Raw genomic sequence first — 20,757 nt, forward strand, 5'->3', positions numbered from 1 at the left:
ACAAGCCAAACACGGGCAATTCAGCCACTTTTGACAGCTCGAAGCCCCATCACTGGAACACTGCTTCCACGAGAGCCCATTTATCCCCCATTAGAAGCTGGCCCAGCTCGTTCATCCTCTACCTGTATCATTAGAGATATATTTAAATACACACATTTGCCTGCACCCCGGGTTTGATCAGTCATGGCAACAAATATCACCTTTAAATAGATGGGACTAACAACACTACTCACAAGACTACACTAAAAAACCAAGTCTAGTTAACCCAAACAAGTGCTGCGGGAACTCTGTCCCACACCACGCGTTACAAGAGGATCACCACAACTCATGCAGCCACGGTGAGCTCCAGAGGATAAACTAACACCAGATCTCGGGCAAAGGAGCATAATTACGACTCCTTCTTGGGAACCACAAAGATTTTAAAGAGTTCGGCCTAGATTTATGGCAAAGTCACGGGTGCCTCCAGCTGGATTTTGAGGAAGGTCCCTCGAAGTCAGGCTGTGGCTTCAAAACATCTAAGGGTGTTGAGTACTGGGGACAAGAGTCCTACACGTGCTACACAAGCTGTCCTTCACAAACGAGTGCTCTGATACTTTGAAGACACCCCTGTGGTTCCTCCAACTCTGGCTTCAAGGAGAATATGCTCATAACAGGGAAGAGCAAAACGTTTGAGGAACTCCTAGCACCAACAAGAGGAGAAAGAAAAATAATCAGTATTACCCCTTGATCGTCAGCTACAGGATTTGAGAACGTTGATTGAACATTGAGATGTTCAACACATGGGGAAGACAAAAATGCCCTCGTACATCCGAGTCACGGGCATGAGAGCACTAGGGTAAAAGATGCAAACAGTTCAGAGCTACAGACACCAGTGGGCTGGGGTAGAGGCAGGCAAAATGTGAAGCTAGACCATCGTAAATCTGACCAGAGAGGCGATCCGAGAAGGATGCCTGCAGCTGCGAGAGCCGCCAGCTGAAGCAGAGCCAAGCGACAGCAGGAGATGCTCGCAGCTACCGGCCGAACGGCGCAAGAACTGGCAGAAAGTTTCCAGGAGCTGCTGGAAGACAGAACCAAGCTGCAGCGAGCTCTGCTCTCCCGTGCTGGCGCAGAGCAAGGGTAAACAGCTGATAAGCAGGTACATGCCGCAAAGCCCTCCTCCGCCGCGGAGCCGCAGCCCCAAGGTCGGCTCCCAGCGCCTGTGCCCACCTCCCCGGAGCCAGTTTTGCCGCTGGCGGTCCGAATCTCCGGAGATTTGATCCGAGGAGGATCTGACGCTGGACAACAGCTGCAGAGAGCTCGGAGCCCAGGAGTTCCTGCAGTTACAAGGCACAAGGACACAATATCCCCACGCAGGATATCCCCAGATACCAGGATTTCAGCTCCAGCTATTTGTCACAGTAAAACATTTTAAGCCCAAGCGTGCTAGCAGCATTCTTTAAACTAAAATGACGGATAATATCCCATTTTAGAGCTCCAAAGCGAGAACCTCGCTACTCATTTCAATAACCGAGATAAACATTGTATTTAATGGCTGTATTAGCAGGCAGAAACACACTTCTCTCCGGAACGCAAGGCAGACTTACAATTCTGGCTTCTGCGGAATTTAAAATTCTCAATTAAAGAAAAATTCCTTTAAATGGAGGAAAAAACCCTCATTTCTTCTAAACAGAACCCAAGTTCTGCCTTCGAGTCTCCAGACTACTCCGGGGCTTCCCACCCTGCTCACAGCTTTGCCACGTGGCGTGGGAGCACGGGCAGAGCCCCGCGGACACGGCGTGTGTCACGAGTGCTGTCGGTTCTCTGCTGTGGGGTCTGCAGAAGGCGACGAGCACCCACGAACCCCGCAGCGTTACGCTCTGTCTAACCGTACGGGTTCCCTCTCGCATCTCCGAGGCTCAGCGTGCTCGAGCTGGTGAGCGTCTGGAAATTCTCACGCCTCGGGTAAAAGATGAGCCCTCGGGGCACCGCAGCACCTTCAGCTGGTCTGAGGGATCAGAAGCCGATATCTGAATATTCATCCGCTTTCCTGCTCCCCAGGCAACGCGTATCACTACTGCTGCCCTCCAAACCCGCGCAGAAATACACCAGCGTGCAGCACCAAGAGCCCTCGCTGCTCTTTTAACACGACCAGGACACTCATCTTTAATTTAACTAAACGCTTTCAATTTATATATATTTTTTTGGAGGGGTCTAAAGATACACATAAAGACTCCCTTGGGTAGAGCAGGGAGAAAGCATTTGCAGCCTGCTTTGTTCAGCTGAGGGGCTGGGCACGTTTTTATACAGCTGCACGAGTCTCCCAGCCTGCTGGAAAGGAAAGAAAATTAGGACCTCACTGTACAAAACCATCATCTAGATGGGAAAGTCTAAGAGCTGGAATGAGACCTCGGGGGCAGCACCTGAAGCCACTTTCCTCCTTTTTTTTTTTTTATTTTTAAATGGACTATGTTTCATTTACACACAACACAGACTCCTCCAAGAGGAACTATCTGACCTTTGAGTACTCTAAACACCGCTCTATATAGGGCTATTACAACTAACTAGGTTTTAATCATGTTTAAGCACTCAAAAGTACACCCGCTGCTGCGCCTGCTTCCCTGCCCCTCCATGGCCCATTTCTCACCGTTGCCTCCGATGGTTTCCTTGGAAACATATGCAAGCTCAAATTGGATTGACATTCACTTAGTGGACAGATGGAGTTTGGAACAGCCCAGCGCCTGAAATTCAAGGCCAAGCCTTGGGATAAGTCACATTATCAATACAAAAAACATCCCCCGCGAGCTCCCAAACCCCCAAACTTTGTGGAAAGGTTAAGGATCACCTAATTATTCAGTAACGAGCTTGGAGGTGGCATCTCAGGCAAGGTCAGCGATTACCCATTGTGCTGGCGTGAAAAGCATCGGCGGAAGCACGCGACAACATTGTTGTTTGGAGGGAAGGATTTAATTTTTGTTAAGCGCAGAGAAAACAGAAGAGCTCTTAAGCTCATTAGTGGTTGCAGGCAGGATGACTGATGCAGATCACACACACGGCGAGCGCAGGCAAGAGCCTTTCGCAGGTAGCGATGCTCTATCTGTGCTTGAATTATGCCACTTGCATCAAAAACTTGGGTGCTCGGCTGCCGTTATCACCGACCCGCAGAGCTGCCGTCCCCTCCTGCCCCAGCACCACGAGGGACAGGTTTTCTATCCCACCTTTAGAGCCCCGGAGGTGTCAGGACTGCAATTTCAGCCAAGCTGGTAATTTATTCTGAAGTGGGAATTACTCCCTGGCTCTTCTTCCATTACATGGGGAGAAATGGAAACGGCAAGAAATGGAAATGGCTTTTTTTGAAGGCTGTCCTCTCCAACAGGATTTGAAAGGATTCACCTCTTTGCAACGTGAGGAGGACAGCAGAAATCCCAAATAACTACGTTCCTGGAGATCTTTCATGAAATCCAGCATCTAAGAAAGGGAGAGACAAGACGCCAGGGCTCTCGGGAGGGGAAGGGGGGGCAGAGAGCGGCCGTCACATCTCCTGCCTCGCCAGGCGCTCTGCCCAGCACGTGCTCGGGTGTTGTCCGTCCCACCTCTGGGTAATTAGGGGTGCGAGAGTGGGGGTCATTAAGCAATTGTTTAGGGCACACACCCCCAGAACGCCTGGCTCACTGCTGACGCCCAAGGAATTCCCAGTTTGGGATTTACCTGTCCAAGGCATCAGGATTTTCATAGCTGTCTGGCCACCGGGTGTTTAGCCAGGATTTTAAGACTCTTCTTCTCTGTCTACACGTGATTAGAGCTGCCAACTCCTTCTCCTTTGCTATCTTGCTCACCTTGGAGAGATCTGCTGTGTCTCCGTACTCTGAACCACCTCCAACCTTGCTTTCTTGGACTGATTTTGACCAAGCTAAACAAACAAAGCAGCAAAATGAAACACACCTCTTGCATCTGTTTTTTTGTTTTTTTTTTTTTTTATTTAAAAAACCTCCTGCTGCCCACTAGTTTCCTTCACAACCACCTCTTCCCCCCATGCCTCACTCCCAATTTCTGCTTTTTTTTCCCCCCTCGCTGCCAATTTAAGGCTGTTCCAGGTATTGTGCAGGCGCCCGGAGCCACAATGAAGGCAGGCAGCAGAGGATAACGCTGCGCTGCGCCGAGGCAGGCTCCAGCTCCCTATTTTCAGTGCTCGACGCAGGCCACAGCCAGGAACAATAGAAGGGCCACGCACGGGGTGTACGGATGGAGCATGCCCACGGATCTCTTTACCACTGTGATTTTTATTTAAAGGATGATAATTCAGACCCTGAAAAAAATAAGCCACCAGCAAAGCGGTTTTATTCAAATCAATGCTAGGAAAATGCCTCCTTTTTATTTCTAAGAGCATCGTAAATAATTTGAAATATTGATACACACACAGTCGCTAAAAGCCAAGATCTTTTATTTTAAAAAAATAAATGATCAAGCCTGCTGAGCTGGGCAAGCTGTAGAGTTTCAAAGCTGAGCATGAGAAAGCCCTTCAAAAACTGCTTGAAGAACAATGGGTGCCAGCGAGCACTCCTGCGATGTGGCTTACAAAGGGGAAAAAAAAAATAAAAATCATGATTTTCTTGTTTAGTCACACCTTTGTTCAAGAGAACTGGGACACGAGGAGCATGGCAACTGGCAGCTCTGAACCGAAACATCACCTTATTCCTGAACATGACATATTCAACATAAATCCCACGCTCTCCAATAGCAAAACCACTCCGGTTCAGCCACGAGGAGCCCAACTGCTTCGCGCGCCGTTTCCACAAGTGCCTACACGCACGACACGCAGGGCAGCACCCGCGTGGGCAGCGTGTCACAGCGGGACGAGAACCCCCCCAGGCTGCACCGTGCTCCTTTGGGCAGGGGAAGGGGACAGGCACAGCACCCCACAGAATCAATGAGGTTGGAAGAGCCCTCTGGGATCATCGAGTCCAACCCTTGCCCTGACACCACCATGGCAACTAGACCAGGGCACTAAGTGCCATGGCCAGGCTTTTCTTAAACCCCTCCAGAGATGGTGACCCCACCACCTCCCTGGGCAGCCCCTTCCAATGGCTAATGACCCTTGCTGAGAAGAAATGCTTCCTAATGTCCAACCTGAACCTCCCCTGGCCAAGCTTGAGGCTGTGTCCTCTTGTCCTGTCGCTGGTTGCCTGGGAGAAGAGGCCGACTCCCACTGCGCTACAACCTCCCTGCAGGTAGTTGTAGACTGCACTAAGGTCACCTCTGAGCCTCCTCTTCTCCAGGCTAAACACCCCCAGCTCCCTCAGCCATTCCTCGGAGGTCAGACCCTCCAGACCCTTCCCCAGCTTGGTCGCCCTCCTCTGCACTCGCTCCAACACCTCAACATCTCTCTTGAAGTGCAGGGCCCACAACTGGACACAGGATTCAAGGTGCGGCCTCACCAGTGCCGAGTACAGAGGGACGATCCCTTCCCCAGTCTGGCTGGTCACACTATTCCTGATAGAGGCCAGGATGCCATTGGCCTTCTTGGCCACCTGGGCACACTGCTGGCTCACGTTCAGCCTGGCACCCCCAGGTCTCTTTCTAACCACTCTTCCCCCAGCCTGTAGCCCTGCATGGGGTTGTTGTGGCCCAAGTGTCAGACCCGGCCCTTGTTCTTGTTGAACCTCACGCCGTTGGTCTCGGCCCATCTACCCAACCCATCCAGATCCCTCTGTAGTGCCTTCCTACCCTCCAGCCGATCAACACTCCCACCCAGCTTGGGCTCAACTGCACATTCACTGAGGGTGCACTCAATCCCTACGCCTAGATCATCTATAAAGATACTGAACAGCACCCACAGCACCCCTGCCCTGAGCCACCCCGACGAGCTGACACCCTGCCCACACCACGAGGCTCTTCGTCCCGGCGCGTGGCCCCACGTGCTACAGCAAACACCTCAAGCCTCTAAACACTCTGGGAAATTTAAACAGCAAAGGCAGGGGAATGACAAAGGGAAGGACTGAAAGCAGCCCTCGGCGAGAACTCAGCCGAGTGTCGGTAATGAAGACGCACCTACAATCTAAGTCGGAATTTTTAAAACAAGGTGCTAAAAGCAGCGCTGCCGTCCCCAGTCGAGGGGCTTCCACTACGATTTAACTTGAAATATTCTTTGGAAATTATATTACTGCAACGTGGATAGTTTAGAGATTTAAAAGAGAGGTTGGGGTTGCTCAGCTGACCTCACCTCGTACATCTCACCACCTCTCCACGCTCTCCCCTGCCCTGCACGGGTCTCACCCACCCTGTGGGAGAGGTAGTAACACGTAACAAATCCAATTCCAATGCCACAAATATCGACAGGGACAGAACAGGTGCAAAATTAATTTATTTTAAATCAGATTTACATCTATTCTTCTTAATGACATCCTTTGGTTTAACTTTGTAACGATAACACGAGCCCCTCATTTCACTTTACAACAAGATAAAGATTTCCATGGTCTTGTTCTTCCATTTGAAGATTTTTTTTTACTCTGATGCGAAATATCACCGTGACTCTACTTTATTCTGCTTTTTTATAATAAAGCTTCATGCTAGAGCATCAAGTCTGGACAATAACTGGGTAAAGGCCTATTGCCTTGTCCCATACAATCACATTTCTTTCTGTCTTAAGAAATAAACCCAGCAGCATCACATTTAAGTGCATTTTCCCCATTTAAAGGGTATTGGTTACCCATATGGGGGCTGCAAGTGCGAAAGCTTAGAGGGTTAAACCCAATGGTCTTATTACAGATAACTCATTCACTCAGAGCAGCAGTCTGGCCATGAATTTTAATATTTTTGTAATTAAAAACCATGCCTTTGGTCCAAATGAGAAAGGACGCTGCAGCACTGGACAGCTATGAGTGTGTCCAACGAAACCCCCTGCCCCAAAGCCTTAGGGGGGGACACAATCCCTCCTAAGCACCCCCTACCAAGCCTCCCCCCTTTTTTTCCCCTTAAATTCGGTTTGCATCCAGAAGCCACCAACGCTCCTCACTCAGAGGAAATAGCCAAGACAGACACAAATCCACAGCCACAAAGATAACGCGGGACCACCAAACCTCCTGGCCACCACATACACGGCTGCCCTGGCCCCGACAGCTCATGGCACAACGTGCACAGCTCGTGTTCGACGCTACTTTTAGTTGTAGGACTTCTTTGGGGTGTTTATTTTGCAGGTTTGTGTATTCCCCAGTTACCTGAACTGCCGTTTCACCTGTTATTAACAACATGATAGTTGTGACTTGATTAGTTCGGCCGGTTGGGCACGAAGCGGGGCTTGTTCCCGTCATTACTTCCAGGGCTGCATCGCTGTGGTTAACTGAGTATTCGATGGGGCAAAAAAAGCCCCGCACGGCTCCTTCTGCACGCGATATCTGCACATCTGAGCACACTTTCCTCCTTCTGCAGCACCAGGTACAATCATTCATTCATTCTCTTGTGATCTGAACTCAACGTCAAGCAGCGAGCGTGCCTTCGCCTACGATTTCTAATTATTTTTCAGTTCTTTTCTTCGGATAGATTTGCTGCTAAGGGCTTGTTTTCAGCTTTTCATTAGAAAAGCATTTGCTGCAGGGTGTATTTCCCCCAAATCATCACCCAGCGCTATCTAAAGTCTGGGGATATCTAAAGTATCCACAGACTGTACCAGCACACGTGTCCCGCGGTCCGCGCAGCCCCCAAGTCACGCAGGAGCAATTAACGCCATCACAGCAAACAAAATTAGCGTACGTATTCTGCCCAGAGAGGTTAAAAAAACCCCAAATAAACACTAAGGCTGTCAGACTGGAGACAGAAAGGCGATGCAGATGACTGGCAAGAGGTACAGGCCACCAACATTAGACTAATTGATACAGTTGGGCGAGAAAACCTCAGCGGCTTCTGAAATAACAACATTTCTGCTACCGGACCAGGGCTGCGGTTGTTTTTCCCCCAAATGCCACATTTCTCAGCAGCATTATATTATTCTGTGCAATCGCCACTGTCAACCCACAGCAAACAGAGCATCCAGGAAGGATCCACTCTCAGAAAGCTGAGGGAATTATTTTCACCTGTAGGCTGGGTATTTTCCAGCTGATTTTACACCTATAAGCGATGTTACACTTCACCGTGGTAGGAATTCTGTCCTGCTCGAGAACAGCAGTTGGAAAGCCTGTGCTGCTGCTCCACTGAAAACGCTGCACTGAATTCATCAGGAAAATAAACAGAAATCAGTGTTTAAATCCAAAATGCCCCGTTAAATCAGACTAACACACACAGTTTCCTATCGCAAGCAAATATTTAGACAGTTGCAGCTGAAGCTCGCGAAGGATTCAGGTAGCCAGGACATGCCAAACGTGAAGGATGGCTCGGGATGAATACGTTAGCAGGGTATTTCTGTTAAAGCCATCAGCAGCGTGCTGGTATTTAAACCACATTAAGATTTCAAAAGCATCAGTCTATCACACAGCTCATGTCACCCTACCTCTCGCAACCGCCAGGACTGGAAACCTTAAAATAAAAGCCCGAGCCCCCAGAACGCAGCCCTGCGACCGCAGCGCCAAAGATCACCCAGAGCCCGCCAGGCTGGAGCGAGCGCTTTCTAATTGTGGCAAACTGACGGACAGATCAATTAAGCAGGGGAGCAAAAGCCCAGGCCAGCCTCTCGCTTTGAGGTTCGCCTGCTCCTGACAATGATGACTTCAGATGGAGAGCGAGCACGAGGGGCAGCTGTATTCCCCAAAACAAAACCAGAACCTCTTTCAGATAAGCACTCGTGGAGAGAGGGAGGGGTGGGAGAGAAGGCAGACAGAATAGATCCCAAACGCTCGTGTTTTTCAAGTTTTTGTGGCTGCTTTTTTGAAAGAGAAGAGGTCCCCGTGACCCCCCCGGTGCTGGGGCAGGGAGGGAGACAGCGGGGTTCGGCATCCCCGCGCTGGCGGGCGGCTGTCGAGCAGCAGCCCCGAGAGCACTTGCTGGTCTGCCGAGATCTGCCCAGTCACATGTGCTGGCTCCTGCGCCTCGTAGAAGCAGCTGGAAAAGAGGGAGCCAGCGGAGCTGCCTCCATTAGGAGCTACCGCCACACAAAAGGAGAAGAGGAAACAAGCCCTCGGCCACCCGGGCCACCGGCGAGAAAGGAGCTGGCCAGGGCAAGCGCGGCCGAGAGGGGCCTGGCGGGGTGAAAACACGATGGAAATTAAAACTCCTCGGCCGCCCCCAAAGAGGCTCGATGCCACCTGCGCTCCCACCGCTCCCCATCACCGACACCTCGCAGCAAACCCCGGCAAAGTCGCCCAACTCGCCCGGGCAATTACCGGCCGCCCAGGCGCGGGGCTCATCCCCACGCTCAGCCGGGGCCCCCCCCCCCGAACCCCGGCCCACCGCAAACTTCGCGAGGGGCAGAGCTGGTTCTGCCGGCGGCGGTCGCCCCGAAGCACCCTCCGCTGCCCCGGAGGGGCCGGGGCAGAGCGGCTCCGCCAACCCCCCGGTGTCTCCGGGAATCGCCTCCAAACCGCAGCTCTCGACACGAACCGTCACCTTCCCCCCGCGGCCATGAGCCCCCGCCGGTTCCGGCCCCCGCAACTCCCCCGGGCCCCCCCCGCCCCGCGCCGCTGTCAGCCGGCCCCGCCGCCTTTGTCCTGCCGAGCTGCCGGGGCCGGAGGGGCTCGCCCCGCGGGAGGACCCGCCGGGGGTCCGGGGAGAAGGAGGAGGGGGTCCCTCGCACCGCCGGGACTTCGCAAGTTAACGGCGGCCGCGCGCGCCCGCCCGCCGCCCGCACCTGAGGGCGGCCCGGCCCGGCCCGGCCCACCTGCCGCCGAGGCCGCTTCCCCGCGGGGCGCCGAGCCGCGGCCGCCCGCGATGCCCTCCCGGGGCTCCGGAGCCGCCCACCCGCGTCGGCGAGGAAAGTTCCCGGTGGCCCCGCGCCCCCCTCCCCCGGGGCGGCGGCACCTGCTCCCGGCCCGCCGGAGTCACCGGGGGCGAGGCGGCGCCGCGGGCTCCGCCGGCCGCTCGGCACGGCCGCGTGGGGACTCACTGGGGCGCGCTCCCGCGCCGCGGGGCTGCCGCAGGCCCCGGCTGGGGAGAGATCCAGCGACGGGAGCCCTCCCGGGGCGCCCGACTCCCGGGCTCCACGCTGCTGCGTCAGCGCCGCCTCCTCCTCCGCCGCCTCTTCGGCAGCCGCCCGGCTGCGGGATGGGGATGAGGCGCCCCCGCTGCCGCCGCCCGCCCTCGCCGCAGGGCGTCGCGATCCGGCGCGGCCCGGGCGGGCGGCGCGCAGAGGCCGGGAGCGGGCGGGGGCGGGTGCCGGGGCCGCGGAGGGGGCGGGGGGGGGGGGGCCGGGGGGGAGGCGCCGCCACCGCCGCTCGCCGCCGCCGCCGCGAACTCCCCGCAAGCCGCGAGCCCCTCCGGCCTCCTTCCTGCTTCCTCGTCCTCAGCCAATCGCCGGCCGCCGCTCCGCCGCTCGCTCCGCCGCGCCGGCCAATCGCGCGCCCTCCTGCCCGCCGCCACCGGCCAATCACCGCGCGCGTCCCCGCCCCTCGCCCCCCCCCGTTCCCCCCCCCCGCCCCGGTGCCGGCCCCCCCCGGACCCCTCACAGCCCCGGCCGCGCCCGGCCCCCCCCGGTCCCGGCCCCCCCCCGCCGCGGCCCGGAGGCACCGGGATAAGCGCCGCGGTGCCGGGGGTGCCGCCCCCCCCCCCGGCGGGGGGTCACAGCCGAGCTGGGGGCGCCCGGGAAGCCCCCCGGCGCCGGCGGGTCCCTCACGGGACGGGGAGCGTGAGGCGCGGCCCCGCGCTCTCCTGTCAGCGGGCGGCGGCGGCCACCGGCCGTTTCCCCAGCGGAACCTGCGCTCCCCGCGGCGCCTTCACACCCCGCAGCCGTTACCACCGCCTCCCCGCCCGGCCACCGGCGGCCTCCGCGGCCCAGGGCCCCGTCCCCGCGGGGGATCCCACCGGGCTCACCGGTGGGGTGTCCCCTCTTAAACCGAGTCCTTGCATCCAAACTCCGGAAAAGTTCGAAGTCACGGGGAGTTGTTTCGGCAGCGAGTGCCCGAGCAGGGGGCTGGGAGCTGCCCCGGAGGAGGGGAGCGAGGCAGATCGGGGAGCCCGGCCTGCACACCCGCCTCGTCCCGGGAGAGCCGAGCACGGGCACCGGCGTAGTGAAAGGTCGAGGACCCTCCTCGGCTGGTCGCCTTCCTCCCCGAGCAGCCCTGTAACCCGCCGTCGGTGAAATGCCCCGCTCCTCTGCGGGGGGAAAAGGCCAACGGGGAATTATCGGGTGCCCCAGAGCTTCCCCACGCAGCCTGTCCCCACCGGGACACGCCGTGTCCTCACCGGGACGTGGTCTACACGGGCTCCAGCAACAGGCCTGACACACGGCAGCGATTTCTCCTTCTTCCCAACCAGGAGAGCGCCTGTAACTTTCCGTATTCTCCTGAAAAAGGGGCTTCAAACCCTAACGTAGATACAACAGGTATTTAATCAGTGATGTGGTACCTTTGGCAGGACCACAGTCCGCTACCACTGAAGTCTCTCCATCAGTTGCAGAAGGGGTTTGTTTTGTTTGTCCTATTTCTTTTCAACCTAGGAAACTTCTGAGAAGGGAGCAACTAGGGCATGGGACAAGCAACCCAAAGTGCACCAGGAGAGAAAAATACACACAGGATGAGTTAAACCCCCCCAAGCCCCAAGGGTCTGCTGGAAATACACTAAACTGCAGGAAACCTGGGAGGCTAAGACGCTTTCTCTGCCTTGTTCCCGTGGTCCTTGGTCCACAAGGACCTCACAAGCAAGGGCAAGCTCAGCCATGGTATGATCTTTGCAGGACCCAGATGCTCTGCAGAAGATCGAGGGAAAATTCAGCTATTAGGAGATGCTGACTCCAAAAATGCGTGGTTTCCTTCACATCTGAAGTTTGAAGCTGAAGTTTCTCTTCCCTCCTCTGTGTACAAGATGAGCGAAAAATCCAACCGTTCCCTGCAATCAGGATTTGTGAGCTCCGAGCAGCAGCAGCTCCCACATGATGACCACGTAACGCCGTGGACAACACGGGCTTGGCTGCACCGACTTCGAGCCAGGCAGCACACGTAGGAAAAGGGATCAGCACTTTTTTCGTGCTCAGTTGAACTGTACCTGATGGTGTATCAGTGAACGTGAGAGCGGCAAATAAATGGTGCCCACCCTCGTGTTCCTGGAGTGCCCTAGGCGAAGCGGAGGCCCATCTAGAGGGACAGAGCTCGGCACAGGAGTCCCCAGCAGCAAGCTGAGCGTGGCTTACGAATAAACCAGAAGCCTGCCTGAAACACATACCACTCGCTGGTGATGCAGCAGCAAAGAACAGAGCTGAAATAAATAACCTCAACCTGGCAGCCCACAAGGGCCATGTGCAGCAGCATCTGCACCGTCCCATCACAGCAGCTCCCCTGTTGTAGCCTACTCGGGTTATAATCCCGCTCATATAGGGCTGAACAATGAGCTCTCCCGGGTGTTTAGGCAGCATTCAAATGGGAAACTACTCGTGCAGGGAAGTGTTTATGAGACCACCACCAGATCATTGTCAAATGAGAAGGTAGCAAACATCTTACATACCCAAAAAAACCCACTCCTACATTACCCCATTTCTCTGCTTCCCCTAGGAGCTACAATGTAGAAATGCCCCCTTTGGATGAGACCCTCACAAGCTCCGTTTCATGCAGCCGAGCATCACCAAGAGCTGCTCCAGGAGCAGAAGGGTTGCCCCTCTCCTCAGGCCAGAGCTGCACTGCGCCGCTCCCCACCTGCAAAGCAAAGGCAGCTCATATTGCTGCCAAAGTGCCCCCTAAAAATGGCATTTTTTGTAGATCCCTCCCCTCGGCTGCACTTCGTGCATAAACAGGGCACATGATTGAGCCCCACATTTTAATTAGTGGTTCTTTATTAGCCCCCAACCCGTTCCTACTGCCACGCCTGGTCTGGGTTAGGCTTTGCTGAAGCCACACTGCAGCTCCAGCAAACCAGCACTAAACCTACAGCTTCCCAGCGTTCAGGAGGCAAGTACTCAGACAAAATTAATGCTGAAGTTTAACAATAAATATCAGACATTTAACAGCTGCTTTTTGGTGAAGGTGAGGCCACGGGCTGCGTGCTCTAGAGCTGTACAGGAGTGGAAAGCACGGCAAAGCCATCTGCAGAGCTCTGTCCCTTTTGAGAAACTAATTTATGCTGAAGTGGGGCCTTTCCCTGTCCCTTTCTCAAAGGGATGAGGGGGAAAAAAATGGAAAGCTAATTGCTGATTACAGAACAATATGGCTGTGTGTCTGCTATTCTTCAACCTGTCAGCATAGAGGCACAGACAGGACATGTTTTTTTTTCTCTTCCCTCATTAACTAGGAAGAACAAACCACCAAAGCCCCAACAGGAGATCTTCCTACCCCAACTTCTGACCTGTTTTTTGGGAAAGGGACAACATCCAGGGCTGTTCTGCTTCCTCCTGCCTGACTAGCAGCCAAACAGGGATCTGCTGTCACCACACTCCCCATCTCATTAGCTGGGCTACGGCAGCGACTTGCTGAGGTTGTCGCCGTTGGCAAAAGAGGCTGTAAAGCCCCAGAGCTGTAGGAGGAGCTGGGGCAGCTCCAGCACGGGCCAGGTAGCAGCAGAGATTAAGGACCAGGTTTTCTCTCCTTGCACCCCTCATCTTAACAGGTATTGGGGTGGGAGAGACACACACAACTGAACCAGCCCTGAAAGGTAAAGGAAGGGAAAAGAGGATTTCACCGCTGAACACAGGGGTAGTTGAGGGAAAGGATCTTTCCATTTTTTGACTCAGTTTCAGGAGTAAAAGCTTGATTTGTCCTGCAGGAACGTAACAGCAGAGAGACTGGAGAAGAGCCGCAGCATCACCCTGCTCAGGGCGGGTCGGCAGCCCAGGCTGGGAGAAGGGGTGTTTGCACTGTGCATCCTCAGAGCAACACTCGGAGCTCTTCCAACCTTCAGGAACAACTGTGGCAAGTTTTAAGAAGTCACAGAAATACCTAAGAAGAGTTAAAAATCCCCCAGCAAGGCTGCAAGGACAGAGAAGGGAAGCCTCGAGCTCTGGTGTCTTTGCTCACAGGAGGCTGCTGCATTGGCTCCAGCGGCAAGAGAGGTGGGTTTTAGTGGTCCCCCTCTTTTTCTTCCCTGCTCTGGGGCTAACCCAGTAAATACAAAAGGCCGAATTAATTCCTGGTGGGGCTCTGTTGACTGACTCAGAATGATATTACACCAAAAAAGCAAACTGGCTGTCAGTGTTTAGGTACACAGCATACCAGCCGTGGTTACACAGGCAGCTTCCTTTGAGATTTCTGTTTAAACATCAGCTTTTGCTCATTCATTTTGGGGTGAAATATTTCCCCTTTCCTATCGAAAGAAGTGAGAGGGATTCAGGCTGGATGAGAAGGGTCTGCCAGCACAGGGGTATCATATGTGATCTCATGACCTACCTGCAAAAATGGCAAATAAAAAGCACTGCATTTGTGTCTCAGGGAATCAGCTGTGGGTTTTTAGCTCTTTTTACTGCTATGAAGGTTTAATTTATATTTTATTTTAGTTTTAGAAAAGTTGATGCTGCTTGTATCAGATGCTATTGTCTACCAAACAGAGCCAGGGAAGTGCAGCCCACGTGCGCTGCAAAAGGAAGGGGGTTGCTATGTCCTGTTTCTTATTTCACCTCTTCAGACTTTAAAGTGCTTTAGTGAGGAAAATATAAGCACCGTTCGCCAAATTTATTGATGGAGAGAAAAAAACAGAGGGACAATGAATTCTGCTTGAGATGAGCTTGGTGGGGACCAGCACAACCAGGAAATGAGACCTGGATTAAATTAAAGGAGAAAATCACAGGAGTAAGAGTTAAAAACACACCTAAGTGTTATCATGGACAGAGGTGAACGTAGGCGTGTGCTTAACGTATTGCAAAATGAGGGTTAAAACCGAGGGCTCTGCTTTATGAGCTGGATCGTGGCAGCGCTAGTGAAAAATTCATGTGCACGGGAAGAAGAAAATGTTGTGCCTCGCGTTCCCTAGGTAGCCATTATTTTATGAAGTGTGATTCACAAAACCAGGGAGGCTGGAGAAACGCGAACGCAAAACACATGTCCCAAAAAGACACGATGGGAAAGCAAACAGTAATTACGTGGCCATCTGCGAACTGCGGTGTGAGAGGATGGGGTTTAGCCCGTGCAGCTGCGTGCGAGGGCTGCGCTCGGCGGGGCTGCGGCACCGGAGCCGGTCCTTGGCTGCTGGGCGCCGGGCAGGGCGTTAGCCACGGCCAGCGTGGGCAAGTCAGCGGGAGCCAAACCAGCGCTGTGGTTACCCCTCAAACCGGTGGGGTTTGTCCTTGCACAGAACTAATACAGGAAACCTCATAAGAAATCCCGAAGGCGTCGGCTCGGCCAGTCTGTACTTCCATAGGAAACAGCTGCATCACCAGGGAAATCTTCAGCCTCCTCGGAGCTCGTGCCAGCGCACGATGTGACAGTGACACTCCTCGGCGGAGGGGACACGTGTCTGCTCCTCCACGCTCCCGGGCGGCTGCATTAAACCAACCTGTTTTGCTGGCTGGGCCTCCAGGGAGGTGATGTCTCGGGGGGAAAAGCGGGGAGTTAAGGGGTGGCAGCTTTTTAGCTCGCTGCAGCTGGCTCCTCTGCGCCCTGGCTGCCGCGGCGCTGGCTCCTGGGCTTAAAACAGAGGAGATCATTTTGTTCTGCTCACCCGAGGTGTTGCACAAGCAGCTAAATATCCGTGTGCTGTGGTAATGCTGCTGCCTTGGTGAGAGTGGGCGAGAGAGCCTCGGGGCAAAGGAAGAGCAGGAAAGGAGGCTGAATGGGGCATGAAACCCCTGCTCCTCCGTGCCAGCCCCAGTGCCCTGGTGTCCCAGGCAAAGGTGAAACCAGTTCAGCAGTCAAAGGACAACAGCGTGGTTGCGTGGTGGTTAGGAACATCCCTGCTCTCCCCACGGACACTTCTGCCCGAGCACTGGGGCACCGAGGAGCAATTTGCCTTCAGCCCTCGGCCAGGACAACTTCATTTAATAACGAGTGGTTTGAGCTGCTCGGGCACATCACCCCTCCTCGGGCTTTCCGCTCTGACTTGCACCAGTATCAATCTGGGCTACGTTCTCCCACCCGACGCAAGTGTCATCACCATCAAGACTCGTACCCACAAAAGCCATCTCAAATATTACAGGCTGGCTGGGAATTTTGTGACCTCTGCAGAAAAAGCCCTTCTGCTGCCCTAATTTTCAGGTCCGCTGGAAGATGCTGTCGTACAGAACCTCACTAGTTTGCAGTGAATCCAGCTGTGGACGACTGCGAGTTGTGAATTACTGCCTAAGCAAAGAAAATACAGGCAAAAAGGGAGATGATATTTCTCAAAATGGACTTTGCTCATTTATTTTATCATTTGTAGCTTCGTTTGAGTTATTTATGGTAATACTTTGTAGTGGCGTCTGTAGAGTATGTTGTGAAAATAATGAAATCCACTTCACGTGAGCCTTCACTCTGTTAAACCTCTGCAGAAGGGTGAGGAGAGCTTGCCAGGTTCTGCACGCTTTAAGTGCAGGAGGGAGGGGAGGTGGGAGGTTCCCTGGGAGTTAGAAGTGGTTTCTAGTTTTCGGCCCACTCTGCATCCGTTTGCATCCGTTGCTTGGTGGCCATCTGAAATAAAACCTCTCTGGAACGGGATATTCCTCGTCTGGTGTCTGCACAGAGGCTGATTTCCCCCCATGGTCCCAGCCGACGCAGGGCAGCTCCTTCAGAGTGCACTCACGTAATAAAAAAAGCAGGGACACAAAAACCCTGACACTGGGGGGGTTTATTCAAGCTCAAAGAAAACCTGTTCAGGGGTTCTGCACGTTGTGACCTCAGAAATCCTGGTGCGTTGATGGAAACTGGGGATGGTATTTCCTCAGCTTCCTTATTCTGCTGGGTTTTGGATGGCTGAGCACGCAGGGAATGCATTTATCTCTGAATTGCTCTTACTCGTGGATTAATTCTTCAGGCTTTCCACTAAAGGTGGCTCAGCCTTGACGAAGCAATTCAGCCCTGGAAGTGTTTTGCAGTGAACCCAGGGCTTTCTTACTCGACAGATTCTCCTCTGCCGCTCTTCGCTCTGCACCAAGCTTTAGATGGGCATGAAGAAGATTTCAAACACAGATCTTGGCTCACATGGATGCACGGGTTTAACTGGAGCGGGGGTATCGTGGTTTGGTGGGAAACCAAGCAAATTTGGCCTGGGGTCACTGAGAGCTCGTTAACCCAGGGCTCCACCGTATCAGGCGTTTTGGAGCACACCCCCCCGTGCCTCCGCCATGGAGCTGCCTCAAGCGCTGTATCTCTAATGATGCTCTTGAGGTACCTCAGCGCTGAAGCTTTAGAGTTAAAAGCACATTAAAAAGCACCTGGGGGTACACTGGCATGAGAAAAATAACCCCCCCATCACTGCCAGTGACCCGTGGAGGTCCCTCCTGATGCAGGATGTGAGGACCTGAGACATTGGCAGGGGCTGCCCAGGGAGGTGGTGGAGTCACCATCTCTGGAGGGGTTTAAGAAAAGCCTGGACATGGCACTTAGTCCTCCCCCTTCCTTTGCACACACCGTAACCCACCGAAACGGGAAGCACGAGTAATTTCTGTACTCATTTGTTTCGAAACTCGTTCAGGTGTTTAAATTAATGCGTGTGTAACCTCCTTCCTCACGTGGTTCTGCAAAAAGGAGCCTTTCTCGCAGGTCATCTGGGAGGAACATACTCACGAGACGTCCTTGGTCCAGGATGGCTGGGAAGCTGCTTTCCTCCCTTTTAACCAGAGAGAAACCATGAATCAATGGGGTTAGAGCACTTCTGAAATGTTCTTGTATGCAACAAATACGGAAAATGCTGGCAGAGGTTTTGCAGGCCACCTCTAAGGCCTTTTAAGAAAAAAATACACTATAAAATGAAAATAAAATGTGAACAAAGTATGTGCAGTTTAAATATGGAGTGATATACAGCTCTGAACACGTACAGTGAACAGATCTATCACATTTTCACAGGCAAATTATCACTTGAGTCGCGGGTACCAATTTCCCTCATAAAAGTTGTCACTGCAGGATCTTTACCCCTCCAGGTAAGCTGCACCACAGCTCCAGGACAGCGCCAGAGCCTGGTCCAGCACCACCCGCTGAATCACTGGAATTAGATCTTAAATGTGGAGTTGTTGGGTAGCTGGAGTGGAACGGGAGCGGGGCTGGAGTGGCTGCGGGGGAGCGGCGGGTGCGCTCCGTCCCGGGGAGGGGGGGGCTTCTCTTACCCCGACATATCGGACAGAAAAAGTTTCTTTTCTAAAAATCTTCCACTTTTTTTGGCCTGTGACAATCCCCCGTGTACCCCTTGGGGCCGGGCTCACGGAAAATGAGCCAAGCCCTGGGCTCGGTGTGGCGAGGGACCAGCCAAACCATCCACCCCGGCCCCTTGGGCGGACGCCCACCACAGACGTGTTGAAAACCCCCCAGCGCCCATCGAGTCTCCAACTCTGAAAGGTTTGGTCCAGCGTTGTAACTATTTGTTCATTTAGTTATTTTTCTTTAAGCTGGATGCTTTATTGTCATCTTGTCCCCGAGCTCCCAGATTTGCCTGGCCCCATGAGGTCCTCCCAGCATCCCACCTGGGGATGTTCTCAGCCCTAAGGGTTTTTTTTTTTTAACTTCCCTTATTTTCAGTAGCTTGAGGTCAAAGCAGCACAAGGAAGGAGCATCACCTCCCTGGGCTTTTGGTGGAGACATCAGAAAAAGCTCTGAAAGCCTCTTTAAGACAATAACAACTTCTCCGTGGCAGGTGGAAAATATACATACACACATTGTTGGTTAAGCTCGACTTAGTGCTGTGGGTTGCAGGGATGACTTGGGGTTCAGCACCCACGTTGTGAAGCTCATGGGGATGCTGGGGAGCATCTGCACCTCCACCCTTTGGTGGCTGTACGTCAGGTACCTGGCGAGCAGCAGGAGAGTTGAGGTAACAACGGGGCAGTAAGTTTGACAGGGAGGTTTGGAGTTCAGCTGTACAAATCCTATTAGCATTAACGTCGGCTGTGTGGCTAAATCCTCGCGTTCTGCACAGAAATTGAATCCCTGAGGGGCTGCCTGAAAGCAGCAAATACCCGGAGTCAGAGCAGAGGAAGGTTTGTCCGGGGACGGTGGCTCCTGTGGGCAGTAAATGAGGCGGCGCTGGGGGATCCGGGGCTGCCGAGGTGCTGTGGAGAGTCAGTTCAGTCGGTGTCGGCGGCGCATCCAAAGGCCTTGCAATGAGCTGGGGCGAACGTTGCACCCACCCCGTACCCCGAGGGGATGGAAGAGGGTGGGCAGGGGATGAGCCTGGCCTGAAACAGCAAGAGAAAAGAGAGGGGAAAAGGTAAAAGTGGGGGGAAGGAGATTTATTTGAGGAGCGGAGGAGAAAAGTGGCAAGAGAAGAGGATGTGAGCAGAGGGAAGGAGCGGGAGAGGGAAGAGGGAGCGGGGAGAGGCAGAATGGAAGAGGAGGGGAAAATGGAGAATGTGGAAGGCAGAGGGTGGGAGCAGCCCCTTCCCCAGGGACGGGCCCTGGATTGAGCGCTGCGCTGTGACAAGCAGCCGGGGAAGTTACAAATCACTCACTCAAAGCGACGGCGCCGGACTCGCCAGGGACCTGCTCTCTGAAGGGCAAATGCAGACCTGAGCAAGCCTGGCTCAGCCAGAGGTACCTGAAGGCGCTGAGACTCATAGGTCAGGGTGCTCAGCTCCCCCCAGTTCTGCTGCTGGGGCTGCCCCATTGCAGCCTTCCCCACTCCTCCCAGTCCAGGTCCCACCCCACAGCCCCCAGCTCACACCCCAGTGCAGGCTTCTTGCCCGGAGACTCAACCTCTGGGTCTCCTGCAGACCTGAGCCTGTGCCTGGGCTTACACAGGACCTAGTGGAGCCTTTTGAAGTACAAAAGTCCCCTTGAGAAGAACCCCTGGGGCTGCTGAGGATGCAGGTGGGTGCGAGGGGCTGGTGGGGTAACCTCCCCCCAGGCAGGACGCACAAACTCCACCTGAGAGCAGCGACACTGATAAATCCTCCTTCATTTCATCCCTGTGGGCAGCAATCGCTGCCAGACCTGCCTCATCCCCGGACCTGCTCGGGGTGCTGGTGCGGGTCTCAGCCAGCCCCCATCCCATCAAAGCAGCTTTCTGAGTTCATTGGAGGAAAAGCTGCTCAAAGGTGTCACTTACGGTGCAAAAAGCAGTTTTGCACCAGGGGAATTTGGAGCCAGATGAATTTTCAAAGCTCAAATGGGCAACAAAGCTCGTCCTGACGGCAGAATTGCTCAGACCTGGGGAGGTAAAACTGATTAAAAGTCATGAAGCTGCAAGCCACGATGACAGGCTGGAAACGAGCTGGTGAGACTGGGCTGGCTTAAGCAAAGAAGAGGAAAATTGGGATGGGGGAAGGACTGGGAAGAAAAGGCCTCCTCTCTCCCCCGCGTCCCCAGAGGGATGCTCGAGACCTTTCCCTTCAGGCAGGCTCTGCTCTGCAGCACTGGCACCCCTTTCTCCTGCACAGCCTGTCAGGTTTCCCACCTGGGAAAGCAGCTTCAAAGAGCCGAGCTGGAGTCTCCCCACTATGGCCAGAGACGAGCGGGAGCGGGTTTCGCTGCCTCGACATCCCCCCCACGCACCCCCTCACCAGACAGCGGCTGCTGCTGCGGCAACGACGAAGGAACAAAACCCCAGGGACCAGCGAGCGCACGACGCTCTCCTGGCTCCTTCGAGCATCCCCCCGCCCTGTCC

At 54.2% G+C, this 20,757-nt stretch overlaps 1 protein-coding gene across 1 annotated transcript in view; it reads right to left on the reverse strand.

The window, feature by feature from the left end:
• Nucleotides 1-10,206, reverse strand: part of BAHD1 (bromo adjacent homology domain containing 1) — a 36,308-nt gene extending 26,102 nt beyond the window's left edge. The window contains exon 1 of the mRNA XM_068397730.1: nt 10,004-10,206. The gene's annotated coding sequence lies outside the window, so the exon portion shown is untranslated. The remainder of the gene's footprint in view (nt 1-10,003) is intronic.
• Nucleotides 10,207-20,757: the final 10,551 nt, after the last annotated feature.

This window comes from Nyctibius grandis, chromosome 4, assembly GCF_013368605.1.
Source record: "Nyctibius grandis isolate bNycGra1 chromosome 4, bNycGra1.pri, whole genome shotgun sequence".
In the NCBI taxonomy this organism is placed as follows: Eukaryota; Metazoa; Chordata; class Aves; order Nyctibiiformes; family Nyctibiidae; genus Nyctibius; species Nyctibius grandis.